Here is a 17,571-nt window from a genome sequence, read left to right on the forward strand (position 1 = left end):
TTCTCCCAAAAGTGAGTACCATAAGCCTTAGCCTATGAAACTGTATTTAAAGACTTATTTCTGCTTATATGCATTTATTTGCCAGGACAAAAGGAAAAACAGTGGTTTCAAGATTGTGGTGTCTGTATTTGTAACCTGAACATTTGCCTTTTCCTTGCTTACGCTGCTGACCCTGTAGCTGATGGTCAGCAGGCAGCCCCAGGGGTCAGGCAGTGATTTAATGCACAACCATGAGCCCTCACAGAATCAGTTGGAGCCTTTCCTTATGCTTTTTTATTTCTTTCTTGTTCTTCCACAGTGCCACAGCAAGAAACAACCAATCTTTGCTTGTTTGGTTAGGTGTTCATAGCTCCAAACTTGGAAGATTTAAAAAATTCTAAGTGACTCATCTCAAGAGAACAAATCAGCAAGAAGAAGAAAGTCATCCTCTCCAGAAAAATTCTACCATGCTTAATCTCAATCCAATATAGTGTTTTGTGAGTTTGGAGGAAATTTGTCTAAACCTGGAATAATTCATGGTGCCACTAACTTTCCCAAACTTTCTCATTTTACAAATAGCTTCTAGTTTTGGGTCCCAGCCTAGCTGTGATCAGCAGCTGAGCAGCTCTTCAGTGTTACATGGACTTTCTATGACAAGGAGGACCTCACAACCAAAACCAGACTGTGAATGAAAGCTGTAAGGGAGTTAAAACAGTGGTAACAGCAGCACTTGCATGTAGAATATCTTCCTGCAGGCAACCATGTCGCTATAGGACACGAAAGAACACACACACTACACTGCTTTCAAGGTGAAGGAAAAAAGGGAAGTTTTATTTCTGACTCTGATATTTATAGTTTTACAAAAGTGACAGCGGATTGGAGGGTGACAGTGACACCTCTCCAATGACACTGGTCAACTCATCGGTCTATCAACTCTCTCTTCCTCCCGAAAGGAATGCAAAACAATGACTTATTTACAGAAAGTGTGTGAGAAAGTTTACTACAAGAATGTCAACATCAGAAGGCTTAGAAAATTTCAAAAAACTAGGGTGACAAACCACGTGGCTAAAATTTGGCTACTCAAATGGAAGGCAATAATAAAAGAGCACAGTGATGTACCACTGATGGTTTGGGGGCTGGCAGGCCATGCCCTTGATCAGCGTTTGCTGTTCGTTGTGTAGGAAATGTGCCATGTAAGCAGCTTTGAAACAAATGGGACATCCACAATCAAGTGTGTCAGTGAAGGGCCTTCCCAGCCTCTTTCCAGTCCTAGTGAGAACTGTAACACTTTCCAGGACCCAGCAATGACTGGCCACAATGTGAGAGAAATCAAATGTTTATGTGGGGAAGAAAAGTATGAACACAAGATCTTCAGCCCCAGGGATACAGCTGAATGCAAACCTCCAAAATGCTTCCACTGTTGGCCATTCTCCTTCTGTCATATCCATCTCCCACAGCAGGTGGGGAATCCAGTGAATGTTGGCATGACATCCTCAGAGCATGGCTGCAGTGCAGTTATAGCTGGCCATTTTAATGACTTATCTCTGAATGTGTTTCTGAGACATGTGCCACATGTCACAGCAAATTACATTGGTGTGAAGGAGGCTTCAAAACATAGCTCCTTAAATGTTATGGCACCAGTCCAATTTTACTTCATTAAGCTATTGCAGTATAAAACAGAAGTAAAGCAGTTCTTCTGAGGACTATAACTACTCTGCAGTTATGCAGTGACCTGCCCAGCTACAGTGCAATGACCATCAAAAAGGTCCTTCACAGTTATACAGGCTGATTTTCATGTGCAGCACATTTCTTTTTTTTTTTTTAATTCTATGCTGCTAAATGTGAAGGTTCATTCCTTTTTAGAGACGACAATGTGTAAACTTGTTCAAAGAAATGTGCAGATTAAAACCAAATTGTCATTTCAATAGCAAGATCTCCTGCAGTTCATACTAACAAACCTTTTTTTAACAGAGCAGAAAAGGATTTAAATGACAGTAAATGACAAAACAGATTAAAAACGTAATTTTTGAATGCAACTGGTAATAGACTCACTGCTAAAGTTAAGGTCTGGTAGATATGTTTACTATAGAAATTTGAATATATTTTTCTTCACCATCTGGCTATGAAGTCAAAGTCAGCTGCCAAAATCCAGGGCCGTATTTCACAAGGGCCTTGATGTACCCTGCAGATTTGTGCTTCTAACTCTTTGCACTCCTTTCTGGTGCCACAGTATGTGTACATTCAAGATTCAGAGTAAGAAATTTCATGTTTATGCAATGTGGCAGTGATTCAGCGAAACATCTACATGCATGTTTAAACCTCAGCAGCCTAATTGGGGTTTAATGCACCAAAGCCAGAAAAGCTTTTCCCAGGGACCCTGGCCACCAGAACATCTACTGTAGGTCATTACTGTCCCTTCCTCCCTTACAGATCATGGTGCACATATTTTCTCTGAACACTCTTGGATAACTCATGAATGGTGTCCAGTGGCCACAGAGGGGAATATTAATGGGAGAGGGATCTGGTCCATCTGCAGGCACCTAGATTTTCTGTGCTTAATGAAGCAGCCTTCCTGATTTTGAAGCTTTTACCCTTTCCAATTGTAATGCACCCAAAGCCTTTAGGGCTAAAAAAACAGTTGGAATCAGCCTCTGAAAATTTGGCTCTAAACCTGTATCTCCTTGTGATTTCTCCACCAGGAAAGCAAAAGAACATTTAGGCTCAATACTTTAGAGCAGAACTGCTGTGGTGATAAATCAGATAGTGATCTGAGGGTATGAGGTAAGCCCAATTACAACAGCAATGGAGCTGCCTCCCACTGGTGGCTTTAGGTCAACATTTTGGGCTAATCACCTTAGCTGGGTAAGTGCTCATAAATCAAGAGCTGCCTGGAAATTGTCTGTTTTTCTCTTCACACAGCTGAGATGCTCAGAGCAGCCTGTCTGCTCTTCAGAGGAGCCTCCCACTGCAGAGAGGGAAGGGCTGTGGGGAGGGCAAGAAACATGGACTTCTCATAGGCAAAAAGCACAAGGTAGCAGCTGTACCAATGCTTTTAAAAGGAGTAAGGAAGTGACATTGCTTCTCATCTAACTGTAGCTGGACTCTGAAGCCAGGGCTTCTCCCTCACCCTTCCCTCTCAGGGCAGTAAAGGGCTCTCTGCAGACAGAGATGAGAAGAGGGGAAAAACTGATCTTTCTAGAAGACCCTTCATGCCTTCTCCCATGATGGCTCTGTACAAGCAGATTTGTGCAGTCCAATCAACTGTGCTCTTCTCCAGCTTCCACAAGGACCACTGTGGTGGTGGCCCCAAACTGGTGGGGAGACAGGAACCCCAGTTGCATGTGGTCCCTGCATTCCTGTTGAGACAGTGATGACACTTCCAGGAGATGTCCTGAAACAGGAACCATTTCATTCCTTCCTTTGTCTCCAATAACAAATGACAGGACAAAAGGAAAAAGCCTCAAGTTGCATGATTTAGATTTCAGGAAATGTTTCTTCACAGGAGGGGTTGCCATTGGAACAGACTGCCCAGGGAAGTGGCGGAGTGACCGTCCCTGGTGGGATTTAAAAGACATGTAAATGTGGCACTTGGGGACATGGTTTAGTGGTAGGCTTAACACTGCTAGGTTTATGGACCTTTTCCAACCTAAATGTTCCTATGATTCCATCCACTGCACTGGGGACACACCTTATCAGCTCTTGTAAGAGGAACAAAAATCACAAGAGATATTTGTACTGGTTTTTGCAAAGATTTGTTTTCTTTCCAGACATATCTGAACACAGTCCACAAAACAAAGGTTATAAACAGGCCAAATATATGAGAAGTAGTATAACATGGTGTACTCATATTTTAGATCCTGTAGGGTGACCCTGACTGAAGCAGTGTACAAAAGAGAGGGCAACAGGAATACAGAGAAGTTTTTGGAGAATAAGCATTTTCTGCTTCATTAAGGGAAACTGCGGATCTCTGATCTCTAAAATGAGCCAGTCTTAGGAGCCTGAGCAAGGGACAGTCATTCACTATTTTTAACTGTGCAGTAACTGGGACACCCAGCAAAATTACTGAGAACCAGGTTCAAAACAGAAAAAATGAGACTTCTTTCTAACACACAGCATAATTCAGCCCAAGGGTTCGTTGTCATAGGATACTGTAGAGGCCAAAAGTATAAATGGATAGAAAAAATAATTAGTCAAATTTATGGAATATAGGTCCACTGGTGACTATTAAAAACAATGGTCCATATGCAATGTCTGGCATTGGGAAGTCCCTAAACTGTTGACTGCCAGGATCTGGGGATTAGAGGAGGGGAAGGAATGCTCCACACATGCCTCCTTTTCTTTTCCAAAGCATCTGCCACTGGCCATTGCTGAAGACAAGCACTGGGTTAAACAGATGTGTCTTCACAGCTCACAGCACTTCCCATGTTTCTCCCAGAACAGGGAACTGGAGTTGCCTCATTTCAAGCTTCTATTTGCTTTCAAATAAGCTCTTAAGCCATACTCAACTCACAAGTATCTGACTACCTGCCAGTCAAGCATTTAGCAACAACATTAACATCTGTCACTAACACTTGGACTTTCTTTGGTGAAATGTTTTGGAATGCTTTCAGATGTTTTTTCTTGTTAACCCCAAAGATTTTTTTCTTTGCTCTAGATATCAGCTGTCATCTTGTCTCTGGCAGAAAACTCCTTCTACCATATTTTCATGATCTCCTGCAAGCAGGAGTTTCCTCACTCACATATTGTCTATTGTCAGAGCTGCACTGATTTTCACTTATGATTGAAAAAAGCTGCTCCAAACTTCTGGTGATCTGAATTCACTTTAAAATTAAAATTATTTTGACCTGCTCTTAGCTTGACTTCTTGAAAGCTTAAAATAAACCACACTACATCTGAGCTGGTACAACTTGGTACAACCCTGCTTATCTGCTGTGCTCCTTGCATTCCTGTCCATGAAAACCTGGCTTAGGTCTGCCACATCAGTGAAGCTGACTCAAACAGATCTGCTAAGGGCATCAGTACAAGAGTTTGCAGTTTATATTGGGATGAAAGCATCAAAATCCATTCTGCCTCTGTCCAAGCCCCAAAATCTAGCTGTTTTATCAGACAGAACTGATTTTCAGTGCATCTATTCTTAGTTCTCATCCTTCCAGAAATGCACACATGGCGGATAATCTGAGGCTTCCTCAAAAGCATTAAATACATTAAATTCCATTATTGCACACCAATTCTACTTTTAACAGTGGTGAAACACAGAAAGCCAATAACAACAATCTCTAATATGTCAGAATTTCTCCTAGTTAGCAGAGAAATCCAATTAAAGAAAGGCATTCTCAGCATAGGCCAGAGGAAGGTGTGTCCTTCCAGAAATACCTGCATTCACCTCAGTGCTTAAGCCATGTGAACATCATTTAGTAAATCCTCCAGATGAATAGAAACATGTCGTTTAAAGACTCCACCATTCAGGTGCTGTACTTGAGGGTGATTTTTGCAGCTGTTACTGATAGAAAATTAAGTGCAAAACCTCTGCATGAAGTTTTCAGCCATGCAGGAAAAGCTACACGGAAACAACAGTTCTCAATCCTGTAAGCAGTACTGATACTAAGGGGAGGGGTGATTAATTGACTATTTCAGGCTGATCAAGTCAGGCACAATGTGTGCTAAACCCAGCTCCAGAGTTAAATTATCTGCCTGGAGCTCAGGTATTTCTCCCCAGTGTTTCCCTGCATGAGCAAGCCAGTGTTGCTCAGCTGTGGGCTTTGAAAATGCTGCCCAAGCTGCAGCAGAAACTGTGTTCAAAACACCAGTGTGAGATATTCATAGCTCAAGACACTCCAGTAAAAAAAGTTGTAGCATTAACAATCTTGAAAGCAGAATGACAGCCAAGGAAGCCAATTTATCACACACTTCCCAGGCACCTTTGGATGGACCAATGGCCCCTCAGGATGTTAGAGCTTCTCCCCACTAATGTGGGGAGCCTGAGGGTGAGGTTGGAAATCTAACATATGGATGACTACAGCTGGTGAAACAGACGTAATGCTAACAGCTTAACCCCATTCCCAGTGATGTTAACTGGAGTTACTCAGTTGCTCTCAGTGAAATCCAGATTGGGCATGTGCCTATTATTTAGTTTATCTCCAACTAAATCCACCAATCTTTCTCTTCTCCCCCAAGTTGATATAACAATAATACCCATTGTTCACAGAGTACTAACAATGTGCCCTGCTTGGCTACTGTACAGAATGAGGCTAAGCCTAGCACTTTTCCAAGAAGTGTATGTAAAAAAATAAATAAGTAATTTTAATGCCCCCAATGGTAAGCAGGAAAAACAACAATCTCTGCCAAGCAAAAGAAGGATGGAGTTGATGCAGGAAAATAAGTCAGGGACATTTAAAAGAACATAACAAGTAACAGAAAATACATAAATGAAAAAGTAACTCAAAGCATATGATAGCAGAAAGACATCTGTAACCATGGGGGTGTTTAATTATCTTTTATTTTCTTTTATTATTATCTTCTATTGTGTACATATTACAGGTATGCATAAATTCTAAGTCTTCATCACTTGGTGTTGTACCAGATTTGCAGTAATTGCATCTATTCATGTTTAACAAACTAAATTACAGAGATAGGAAGCTTTGAAAAATCTGTTTTCACACATCAGATATTTATTCTGGTTTTCTCTGTTAGTACTTTTCTATCTCTGCAGATGAAGCAACCTCTCACAACATACAGTACTACTTCTGAACCCTTGTTGAGTGACTTACGTGATGACCCACAAATGCCTTCCAAATAAAGTGTATTGCAGTTGCTGTTAGATGAGTATTTGTTCCTCTGAAGAATCTGGTGTACTTTGGTCAGAGGCAGAGGAAGGGAATGTAGCAGATCCAGGTTATACCTATGCTAAAACTACAGGGCATTGGGATTTTAATTCAGATCAGATAGGTGCTTTCAAAGTAGAATAAGTCATTCTTATTTACTGCATTTTGGCCTGCCTGACACAGTGCAGTTGCCCTTGGGTCTATGAGATCACATTATTCCAATGTAAGTCACCTTAGAAGAGATATATAGTAGTCTCAACGCCAGGCTCAACAGGGGCTTGTCCCATAGTATTGGTTACTAACTTAAACACAGCCTTTCTATACTGAAAACTGGGGAAAAATGGTTTGTGCTATATTTCTGTTTAGCTTCAGGGAAATGATACTTAATCTCTGTCCTAAGATATAAACATGTATCTGTTCCAGGAAGAAATCTTGAACAGGTAAGTGTGGCTTGATCTTACCTGAACAAAATTAGGCATGTTGCAAGAGAGTCATTACACAACCATGTAATCTGGAGCTTCTCTGAGCACTAAATCTCAGACTTATTTTCCACTCAACATGGAAAATTTATTGAACTGCTCTGTCGCAGACATCTTTTCACTAAAAATCCTTTCTTAGGATTTTTTCTCTTCTGAGGAGCTGAAGCCTCAGAGACAAAATGTAAACAATGGTTATCTGCTGCTGTGGAATGCAACAGGTGCATCAGTGATTGGGCCATCTTGAATGTTTACAATTAATGGCCAACCACAGACCAGATAGCTTAGACTCTCTGTCCAAGCCACAGATCTTTGTTTTCATTCTTTTCCATTCTATTCTTAGCTAGCCTTCTGAGGAAACCTTTCTTTCTATTTCTTTTTATTATAGTTATAATGTAATATATATATATAATAAAATAATAAATCAAGCCTTCTGAACATGGAGTCAACGTTCTCGTCTCTTCCCTCATCCAAGAACCCTTGTGACCACTGTCACACTGCTCCATGTTCCATTTTCATGGAAACTGGAAAATACACATGTGCTTCAGAACTGGACTGCTGTAATGTCCCGACACCATGCAGTACAGCGATTATATCAGCATCTTCCCTTACTTATGAGCATGGTTTCCATTTTCATATCACACCTGGCAGCTTCTTGCCATGCTTTGATTTTCCTTGGCAGAGGGCAAGTGCAGCATGGGTGAGCTTGGTGCAGTAGCCCAGCCTCCCCTACTGCCAGGAGAAGCTCCCTGCTCGGTGGAGCACACCCTTCTCCACCCCATGGCATGGCTGTGGTTCCAGCATTTCGGCTCCCACAAAGCCAGTCTGATGCTTTCCTTCTGCAAAACAAACCATAAGTCCTGAATGTTTTCTGGAAGCAATTAAAAGAGCAGATAAGTGGGAGTGATGGCAATAATTTACCTGGTCTTGTGAATGTCTTGATTATACTACAAGTCAAGGCATAGCCCAGAGTGGAAGACCTGCACGTGTGTATGGTAAAATTTCTGGGAAATAACTGGAGGAGTTACTGATGTTAAATTAGCAGATTTGGATCTACCCGCACGAGAATAAAGTGTCCCTTTTGACTAATGCTCACTTTGCACTATGTTGGGGATGAGCCCTTCATTTTCAGCTCTTGAAGCAACACAGTGTTATGGCCACCGTTCCATGCAAGGAGTAGGATGTTATATTTCTGCATCTTGGAAATTCTTGTATTTGTTTTGTCAACAAGTGAAGAAAGAAAATAAAAGGTGTTTGGATTCACAGGTATATTTATTTTCACTAAACAAGAATATCAGTGTCTTATATCAGTGTTTTATATCAGTGTCTTATCAAACAAGTTCCTGTCATTGCAGGTATGCACTAAAGGAAAAAAATGTGTTCAGACAAATCTGCATCGAAAGGTTAACAAGATATAAATGATCTTAGGAGAGGTACTCTTCCCCACTGCTACAGAGATTGGCATGAAGTAAAGCAGTTGCTCCCTTTGAAGCGCTGCCAGCATAAATAACTCAGAGTAAGAATTTTGGTTTTCATAACAAATGCTGAAATGCAAGAGAACTATGCATTGATGAATATACTGTATGGCTCAGTGGGACTAGACAACTCAGGTAGGTTTTAGCTACAGTATAAACAAAATACCTTCCAAATAACTTTTTTATGTAAAAGGTGTCAATTATGTAAAATGATTCCATGATAATAAGAATAGAATTCAAAGGCAGATTTGTATCTTTCAAACCCATCCAGACTTTAGACTTCTTCAGCTTTAGAAGGGAAAGATGCCACCTGCAAAAACAATTGTGGAGCACAGGAGTTCAGTTTTTCTCAGCAACCATCTGCACAGATTATTTGTTTTCCTGTCTCCTGTTTGTTCTGATCTATCTCTAATTTCCACCTGAGTACCTTTGAAACAATTTTCCGCATTTCATTTTCACTTGGAGAGAATGAAGAGAGATAAATCAAGTAACTGTTTGACTTTGCTAGCCTCCCAGAAGATACCAAACGCCAACATGAGAGAAGTTACACAAACTCCCAGAGAAAAAAATAAGACTGTCCAATGCCTGCAGTGTATGAGAGAGCAGCTCCTTCTGCTGCAAGTGTGGCTGGTGTCCACCACCACAGGGGTCAAAGCATATCAGCGGAGGCAGCTTTGTGCTGCTATGATCATATGATTAACACACCTATATGCTCACTTAGAGGCAGATGCAGAGACATTCAGGTCTGCATCACCCTTAAGGGCCTGGTCCCCATCAAAGGGAGTGCACTGTGTCTGATTCCAGTGGGGCTGCAGGGTGCTCAGGGCTGTTGACAGATGTCACCTCTGTGGGTGCTCATGAAACAGGGAAATGTCCAAAGACTTTTCATTCCTTTCCTCCACACAGTGACCAGTCAAAAGGTACACAACTTCATTCATGTTCTTCATAGATGTCTTTCTTTGCAAAAGGCATAAGAGACCATGGTGCCATGTGGAGAATGGTACACACCCCTGACACAGACCAGCACAAGTTCCTGGTACATGTGAGCATGGCTCTGTCCAGATCCCGGGAACAGGGCAGTTGTATTTGGATTTCCTCCAGTGCACGTCTCCTAGACATCAAGATTTAGCAACAACCTCCCATACCCAAAGATTGCAGACCAAGCTAAATAAAGCCCCTGTGTGGGTGTGCAAAGCCCAAAATGCTGCAGAAGCAAGAGGTTTCTGTTGCATTTCTCTGTAGGGGTGTATGTGTTGTATGAGTCTGCAAGGCCCAAATCTACAAGAAAGGGCAAGTATATTTAGAACCCAACTTCAGAAAGCCCACATAAGGGATTGGACTGCATATCACAGCCCCACAAGCTGTGTCTGGGGAAGGATGAGTATTTTTGCATGCTGTCTTGATGGCAGAGACAATAGTTGAGGCTGAAGGGAAGAAGTTATGGACAACACACTCTCCTGAGCCCCAGCTGCTCGCCATCTGCACAACCTCCTTCCTGGTGACACCTGGCAGTCCTGGCTCTGGAGTGCTACAAATGGAGCAATTGCTTCCTGCTGGGTGGAGTATGTCCATGTATTTCAACTGCAACACAATGCCCACATCAAGAGTAAATTTTAGGTCCCCGAAAAAGCACTTTCTCTTCTCAGTTTTTTGTTAGCTATCTATTGGAGCTAGTATGACTAGCCTGGTGATGGAAAGACACTGGTAGCTTCAAATTCACAAGAGAATAACACAGGAGATTTTTTAAGCGGTACAGCAGGATTCCTATTGTTTATACATGTAGCAGCACGTGAATGAGCTGAACTGAATGTATCATGGTGTCTATTTTATTCATTTACTTGACTTTCCTGACCTATGTGCTTGTACAACTGCAGCTAAACAGGTCAGTAAAATGTTTGCAGGTTCAACCCCATCTAGTAAAGCAGGCTACTAAGCATCTATTAAAAGGCTGCAATGGAACTAAAAAAAAAAAAGTCTGCTGTCAAACACAAATAGCAAAGGGAAAAAAAATCTTGAAAACAGAAGGAACAAGTTTCTACATGTACTTGTTTTCCTAGGAGTGCACCACTTGTGAATTCATATTTCTTGATGACCACTCTGCTGACAGCTCTTTCAGAAAGGTAAACAGATCATCCTGCTCCAGAACAGGGGAAAATAAAGTCTGTCTTTACATTTACTCATTCTTGTTTCTAAAATTTTTAGCTGCTTACTCAGGTCTCAAGTATTTGTAGAGCCAGATGAAAAGTAGATTGATGGAACACATTTGCTCTACACAAATTTTAATTGCTGCTTTGATGGGCATATCAGAGGAGGTCAGGAGAAGTGAAATGAGCTATAACTTGGGTGGTCTCTCTCAACTGAACCTCAAGCATACAATCCCTCTTATCTCCATTGAAGTGGGGCAAGAAAGATTTACAAGGCGGCCAGGATCTGAACGAGCTGAAGCCTGGAGATCCTGACTGATGGAAAATGCTCACTATACTTCAGTGTTAAAGTTTAAAAGCAGGTCTTGTGGTGTGCTTCACATTCTCCCAGGGAAAACACATGGACAGGCGCTGCCCAAACACCCTCAGCAACTCTGCCAGATAGAAGTACCTACAGAAAAGCACCATGGAGCCAGCTGCTGCGAATTGGGGAGCTCCTCTGTTCTCAGAGGAGCTCTGCAGATTAGCACTACTGAAGATATTGCCTAATGCTGTTCTATCTGGAATGCACTTATTTCGAGCTAAATTTCTGGAAGTTAAGTGGACAAGAAAACTGAAACAACTCACATCCAAGCTGTCTTGTTTATCAGAAGAAACAGTAAAGTTGGAAAATGCAAGCTTGACCTTTAACGAGGTTTAGCAGGTCTTAGGATTTGGATATCACTAGGAGAACCCATCTCACAGAGCACTTCCCCGAGCCTGTTTCTCTGCTCTCATTGTAAACGCACAGAGCTGAATCACTCCCACATTGCTGCACTATTATTGTGGTACCGGGGCAAAAATATTTGGCAGGCATTTCAAAGTGAATGTTTCAGATGGAATGACGGCAGCCGAGGAGCAGAATGCCAAGATTGAGAAAAGTGTGTGCTCTGCTATGCAGGGAAGTTTTTTTGGAAGAAATGCTAAAAAGAAGTTTGGTCAAATTTTAACATAATTGCTATTAACTTTTACCAGAAATAAGACATCAAAGTGGTCAATACTTGATGCGAAGTATTTAAAGGATTGTTCAGAATGTTAGGCACACAAGAATAAAAATTTCCTATCTGAAGAAAATGGGGGTGGTTAATTCATCAATACTATAAAGAATATTCATTCCACTGGGAAATTATATTCTAGCAATATAAATTCCTCACAGAAAGATTGCAGTGAGGCACAGTGTATAGAAAAAACAGATATTTTGTGCTGTTATAGTGGCACATTTACCTCAACAAAACTTTTTCCATTAGAAGTTGCTGTTTTCAAGGACTTTTTATAACTTGGACATCAGAATTGGCTTACAGCTATGACTTGGTAAAGAAAAGCTTCGCCTGAGATGCACTTATAATGCCAAAGTTAAAAAAAAATAGTTTGAACACCTTTGGTTATAGAAGAGCAAGAAAATAAAACTTCTCTGGCCTTATAGCATTTAAAAAAGGCTTTGGTCTACAAAGGCAATTTGTTAGGCAATTAGTCCAATTGCTCTAATTCCCATCAGGATACTAAAAAATGAATGGTTGAGACACTAGACTTGAAAATTACTTTGCCATATGCAGTGACTACTTTTCATAAAAGTTATTAAACTGATCTTTTAATCTGCTTTGCACATATGCTTAAAAGTTGGACTCGATGATCCTTGAGGGTCCCTTCCAATTCAGAATATTCTGTGATTCTGTAATGCAGTGGAACTGCTCACCTGCCTATGCCATCAGGAGTGAATTTGACTTGTGGTGCAGACTGAAATGTGTTTTCTGTGCCTCCAGGAGTCTGCAAAGTGGTTGGAGTCTCTCCAGTGGACTCTCTGCAGTCTCACATGCATTCGTATGTGTTTTCCATGGCTCCCAGTGCATCCCTCAGCAGCACCCTGGGAAACCTGCTGCTTTTACATATGGCACCAGGAATAATAATTCTGTTGGTATTTCCTATACGCAAGCAAAACAAAAGTAAGACCCTCCCAAGACCTCCAGGAAAACCAGTGTGCTGAAATATCCCATGCTGTTGTCCATCAGTATATTGAGCTAAGAATATACAATTTCTCCTGTAGCTTTTACTTTTCCCTCTGTGTTCATTTGGACCTCTGATAGATCTGTTGTTCCTGCAGAATGCCATTGAAACCTTTTCTTTCTTTCCTTCCCAATGGCACTAAAAGCGCTGAGTACTTCCAAGGAGACCCCACACAGTGCTGAGCACTGCCATTGCCACAGTTATCTGTCCTACACCCACCAAACTGCCATTTGTCACAACCTTTTTCTTCTGATTCACCTAGCATGATATTCCTCCGTTAATTTTCCACTGCTCTGAACACTTGTTTATTGCCCCCGTAGCTCTGCCCAGGTGTTCCCACACAAAAACATGGACACATGCACCATATTATGTATGCACTGCAAATCCAAGGGGAGCAGCAGCAAATGCTTTCCTCGTGCTCTGCAAATGCTCAGGAAGTTCAACATCTCTGGACAAGTCCAACTGGCTGTACATGTGCAAATCTATGTTGCAGAGTATGTGCTGTAGATCCAGTCATTTTTGGAAGCACTGCAACTAATATGGAAGTGCTATGTCATTGATATATGCATGTGCCATAAGTCCACCCAGCTTTTTCTGGAAACTGCACAGCCTCACAACCATGTGCTAGAATTTCTCTGTGCATGCACATCAAATCGATCTGAGGTTTCTGGGTATGCAGAAATAGCTATGTCTTGCTTCCTTCAGAGAAACCTCTGAAAAATATGGAATATTCTCAAAATCTGGCAGTACAAAATAGTTGAGTGAAAAAGAAATATCCGAGATCCAGCCATCAATCTCCAAAGACCTGTGTAGCTCCAGTCTCCAGATCTGATTTCTTTTCATTTTTCTGGTGTTCCTAGTAGTTCTGCAATATTGACGCCCTCAAACTTCTGCATTTATTTGCAGCAGGGCCTCAAGTTGGCCAGGACTTGGAGGCATACTGCCCCACTGTTTGTGGAGAGAGTGCATCAAGCAATACTGAAAAGTTTCCATGTTCCTAAAGCAAGATTTTACTAGAATACAAACACTTAAGCTAAAACACAGCATCTCTTTAAATTGAATTAGCTCAGAGTACTGAATGAGGTAGACTGCATGAAATGGTTTGAGTATGAATCTCCTTGTTCCCCATCACACCCTTTTCCACACTCCTGCTATCTAGTCCTGCAAGTCTTAGTGGCTTCCTGGGTTTGAAGAGCCACTTCCATCACCTCAGCCTCTCAGATAAGCCTCTATCCTTTCCAAACCTTACAGGCTGCCTTACAGGTAGAAAATCCCAAGATTTATTTTGATTCCACAGAGAAACCCAGAGTCTGAACTTTTTTTCTCCAAAATGCATTGCATTACTCAGTCCTCTGCTCCCCAGTTTATCCTGAAGGACTCTCCTTTCATGTGTGAGCCAGGTAATGCATTTCAGCCAGAGGAAGGCAAGAAGTGGACCAAGAGAATATCAAAATACAGCAAATAAGGTATGTTTTCCAGTCTGAAAAAAGCTCACTTCATTAACTGAGATGTCCTGATACCTGTTTTGCTTTCAGACAAAAATTATGTTAAATCTGTTGGGCAGCTGATAAAAAGTCAGGTTTATGAGGGTCTGTTAAAATTGTCCATCTGGTAAAGTTGCTACAGTTTTAAGTATTGGCCCTTGCTTCAATAAAACAACTACTCAATTAAGGTTAATCACATTTGATGGGCTTGAAAATCCTTTAACTTTTCTGAATGCAGCAGCACTGCCAGTTTTTTTTCTGGGTCTGCAAGAATAGGTGGAATGAAAGCAGCGGACAAACAAGAATAATCATCAGGCCCCAAAATACGACAGAAAAGTCTGAAAGAGCAAAGGACACATTCAGGTTGTTCCAAAGGCAAATGATTAGTAAATGGGTGGAAAAGCCCAGGTAGGACAGCTGGGTGCATTTCCTAGGGATGTGGATCCTCTGTGTGTGGATCTGAAGGAATACTCTCACATAAGCAAACCAGTGAGGGAATGAACTGCACAGGTCATGTGTAGTTACCTGTAATGTGCCTCTCTGCATCTACAGGTGTGGCTCAGGAGAAACTCCCTCCATATTTTGATTGTGGGCTATTCCAGGAGTTGCTCATCAGAAAAAATACTGCACCCTTACTAGTCCCTGCCCAAAGCTGTGTCCTCTTTAGTGTCAGACGTGCCATTTTCTCTGCCTTTTCTGGTGTCTTTTTTTCCTTGCTCTGTAAAACGTGCCAACTCACAGTTTAGGAGCAATTTAATGATCCTAAGGGCTATGAGCACAACCAGCAAAATCCTCTTCTAGGATGAGGCCAGTGCTTAAGACACTTCTAAGCACTCTGAGCCACTCTCATTTGTCCACCTTACTTAAAGCCACTGTCAAAGGTTCCATCTCTTTTAACAGAATTGTGGCCAGGTCGTTGGAAAGGCCACTGCAGAGGCAGTGCCAGTTAGTGGTAGTCCTTTGCTTCTAACAGCAACTGCTCAGAGTTATGTGGAATGAATCCAACATGAGACATTTGCTTCCAGAGTCCCAATGTGTATGGTGACTCTACTTAAATTCATCTGCCTACAAACCCCATCTGGCTTCCTTAAGGACTCCTAGCACTGGCTTCTAAATGTTTTTGCCATATTTGGGCTCCTGTCCCTGCACCACAGCCTTTTGATAGAGGGATCCTCTTTATCTGTAAGCTTCCTGCCTTCCCTGTCATATCCTTAGCACCATCCCCTTGACACTGGCTTAGTGTAGCCTTGGGTTTAATGGTAGAAATGTAAAGTGTAGGATTGGGTTGAGAGAGGGCCACAAAGTTGATCAGAAGGCTGGAGCATGTCTCCTATGAAGAGAGGCATGTGGAGAGAGGTGCCTGAGAGCCCTGGCATTCATACTAGAGAAGAAAAGGCTCCAAGCAGACCTCATTGCAGCCTTCCAGTGCCTACAGACATTTTAGCAGGGCCTCTTGTGACAGGACAAGATGCAATGGTTTCAAACTAGAAAAACATCCATTTAGATCCGATATAAGGAAGAGGATTTTGTGACAAGGATGGGGAAACACTGGAATAGGTTGCCTGGAGAGCTGGTGAATGCCCCATCCCTGAAAACATTCAAGGTCAGATTGGAAGTGGCTCTGAGCAGCCTAATGTAGTTAAAGATGTCCCTGCTCACTGCAGGGGGCTGGACTATGTGATATTTAAAGATCCCTTCCAAACCAAACTACCTTATGATCTTCTGAAAAGGGAACAGTATAAAAAGCTGTGTCTGTCATTTACTAGAGTGAGTAGAAAGGAAATTTGTTGAACTGACCCAGAATTTTTCCCTTTTTGCAAATTAACATTTTCATTTAAAAAGTGCTGGGGCTCGAGTAATCCCAGCAATAAAATTTTTGCTATCAAATGCCATGGTAGCTTTTGAAACAAGAAATCTTCTTTCTGTGAAACTGCAAACAATTAAGAGACCATCAAATTTAAAAAGTTGTTGGCTCTGCTTAACATTTGCTAAGCACAGTTTAGACTGTTTTATCCATTTATGCAGCCTCACTTGTCTCCTTCATGTGTCTTATATAATAATTTCCAAAGTCAGAAACAGAAAAAAATTAGAAAAAGGCATCAGCTAAGATGAAATGGCACAAGTTTAAAACTCTTAGCAGCCGTAGAACCTGGCGACAAAGAACAAAGAGGTTTAAAAATCATCACATTTTATGACGTTAAAATGCCACACATTAAATATAGATTTCACTGCTGATTATATTGTTACGCATTCCATTGTTCCCATGCCATTGGCCTTCAGGACTCTATTACTTATGTAATTCCAAGATCTGACACAGCTAAAGTGAAATGCATCTGATCTCAATGAATGGCATCAGATGAAAAAAAGTGGATTTCAGGAGAAAGAAATACCATTTTAATTTTACTGCACGTCTGTTGATTGGTGACAGATGTTGCCATTCTCATTTAATTATTCTTGATTCATTTGCCAAATAAAAAAATAGATAGATGCCAAAGTATTTGAAGTCATCCAGATAAAGAGTTCAATCAAATAAGTTGTCTTTATTCTTTTTCGTCCTTTTTTTTTCTTCCAGATTTTCCACATTAAGGAAACCTCATTCCGAGTGGCATCCACAGTCCTACCTGTATACATGAAAGCTCCCTAACAGGGCAAAATATGATTATTAATCAAGAGCTAGGGAGGCATGGGGTGTGAGAAGAGGAGGGAGCATTTCAGTCGGAACTATTCTGTGCTGAGTGCTGGCTCTAAACTCCAGCATGGTGCTGCGTCAACAGAAGCACCTCAAAGGATGTTTCATGGCCACCGAGTATTCAGAGTACAGATATGAACATAGTTAATAGACACCATTTAAAATCCACATCAAAATCCCAAGGAACTGTCAATTTAAAATAAATAAGTAAAACTTGATTCTTTTTTTTTTTACTTATCCTGAAATATGAGCACACACCTTACATCTTTTGGGTGAAGTCCTGATAAAGAACAAAAATGTCTCTTTCAGCCTACCTGGGCCACTAAAGAGAAACTTCTATCCTACAATTATCCAGATAATAAGATGTAATCCTTTTAAAAAGAAAATTAATAAAAGGTTTATTGTCATATTTCTCCTGTTTATTTTAAAGCATTACCTTTAAAAAAAAACAAACACCCCCCCC

The sequence above is a fragment of the Geospiza fortis genome, unplaced genomic scaffold (genome assembly GCF_000277835.1).
Source record: "Geospiza fortis unplaced genomic scaffold, GeoFor_1.0 scaffold16, whole genome shotgun sequence".
NCBI classification, from domain to species: Eukaryota; Metazoa; Chordata; class Aves; order Passeriformes; family Thraupidae; genus Geospiza; species Geospiza fortis.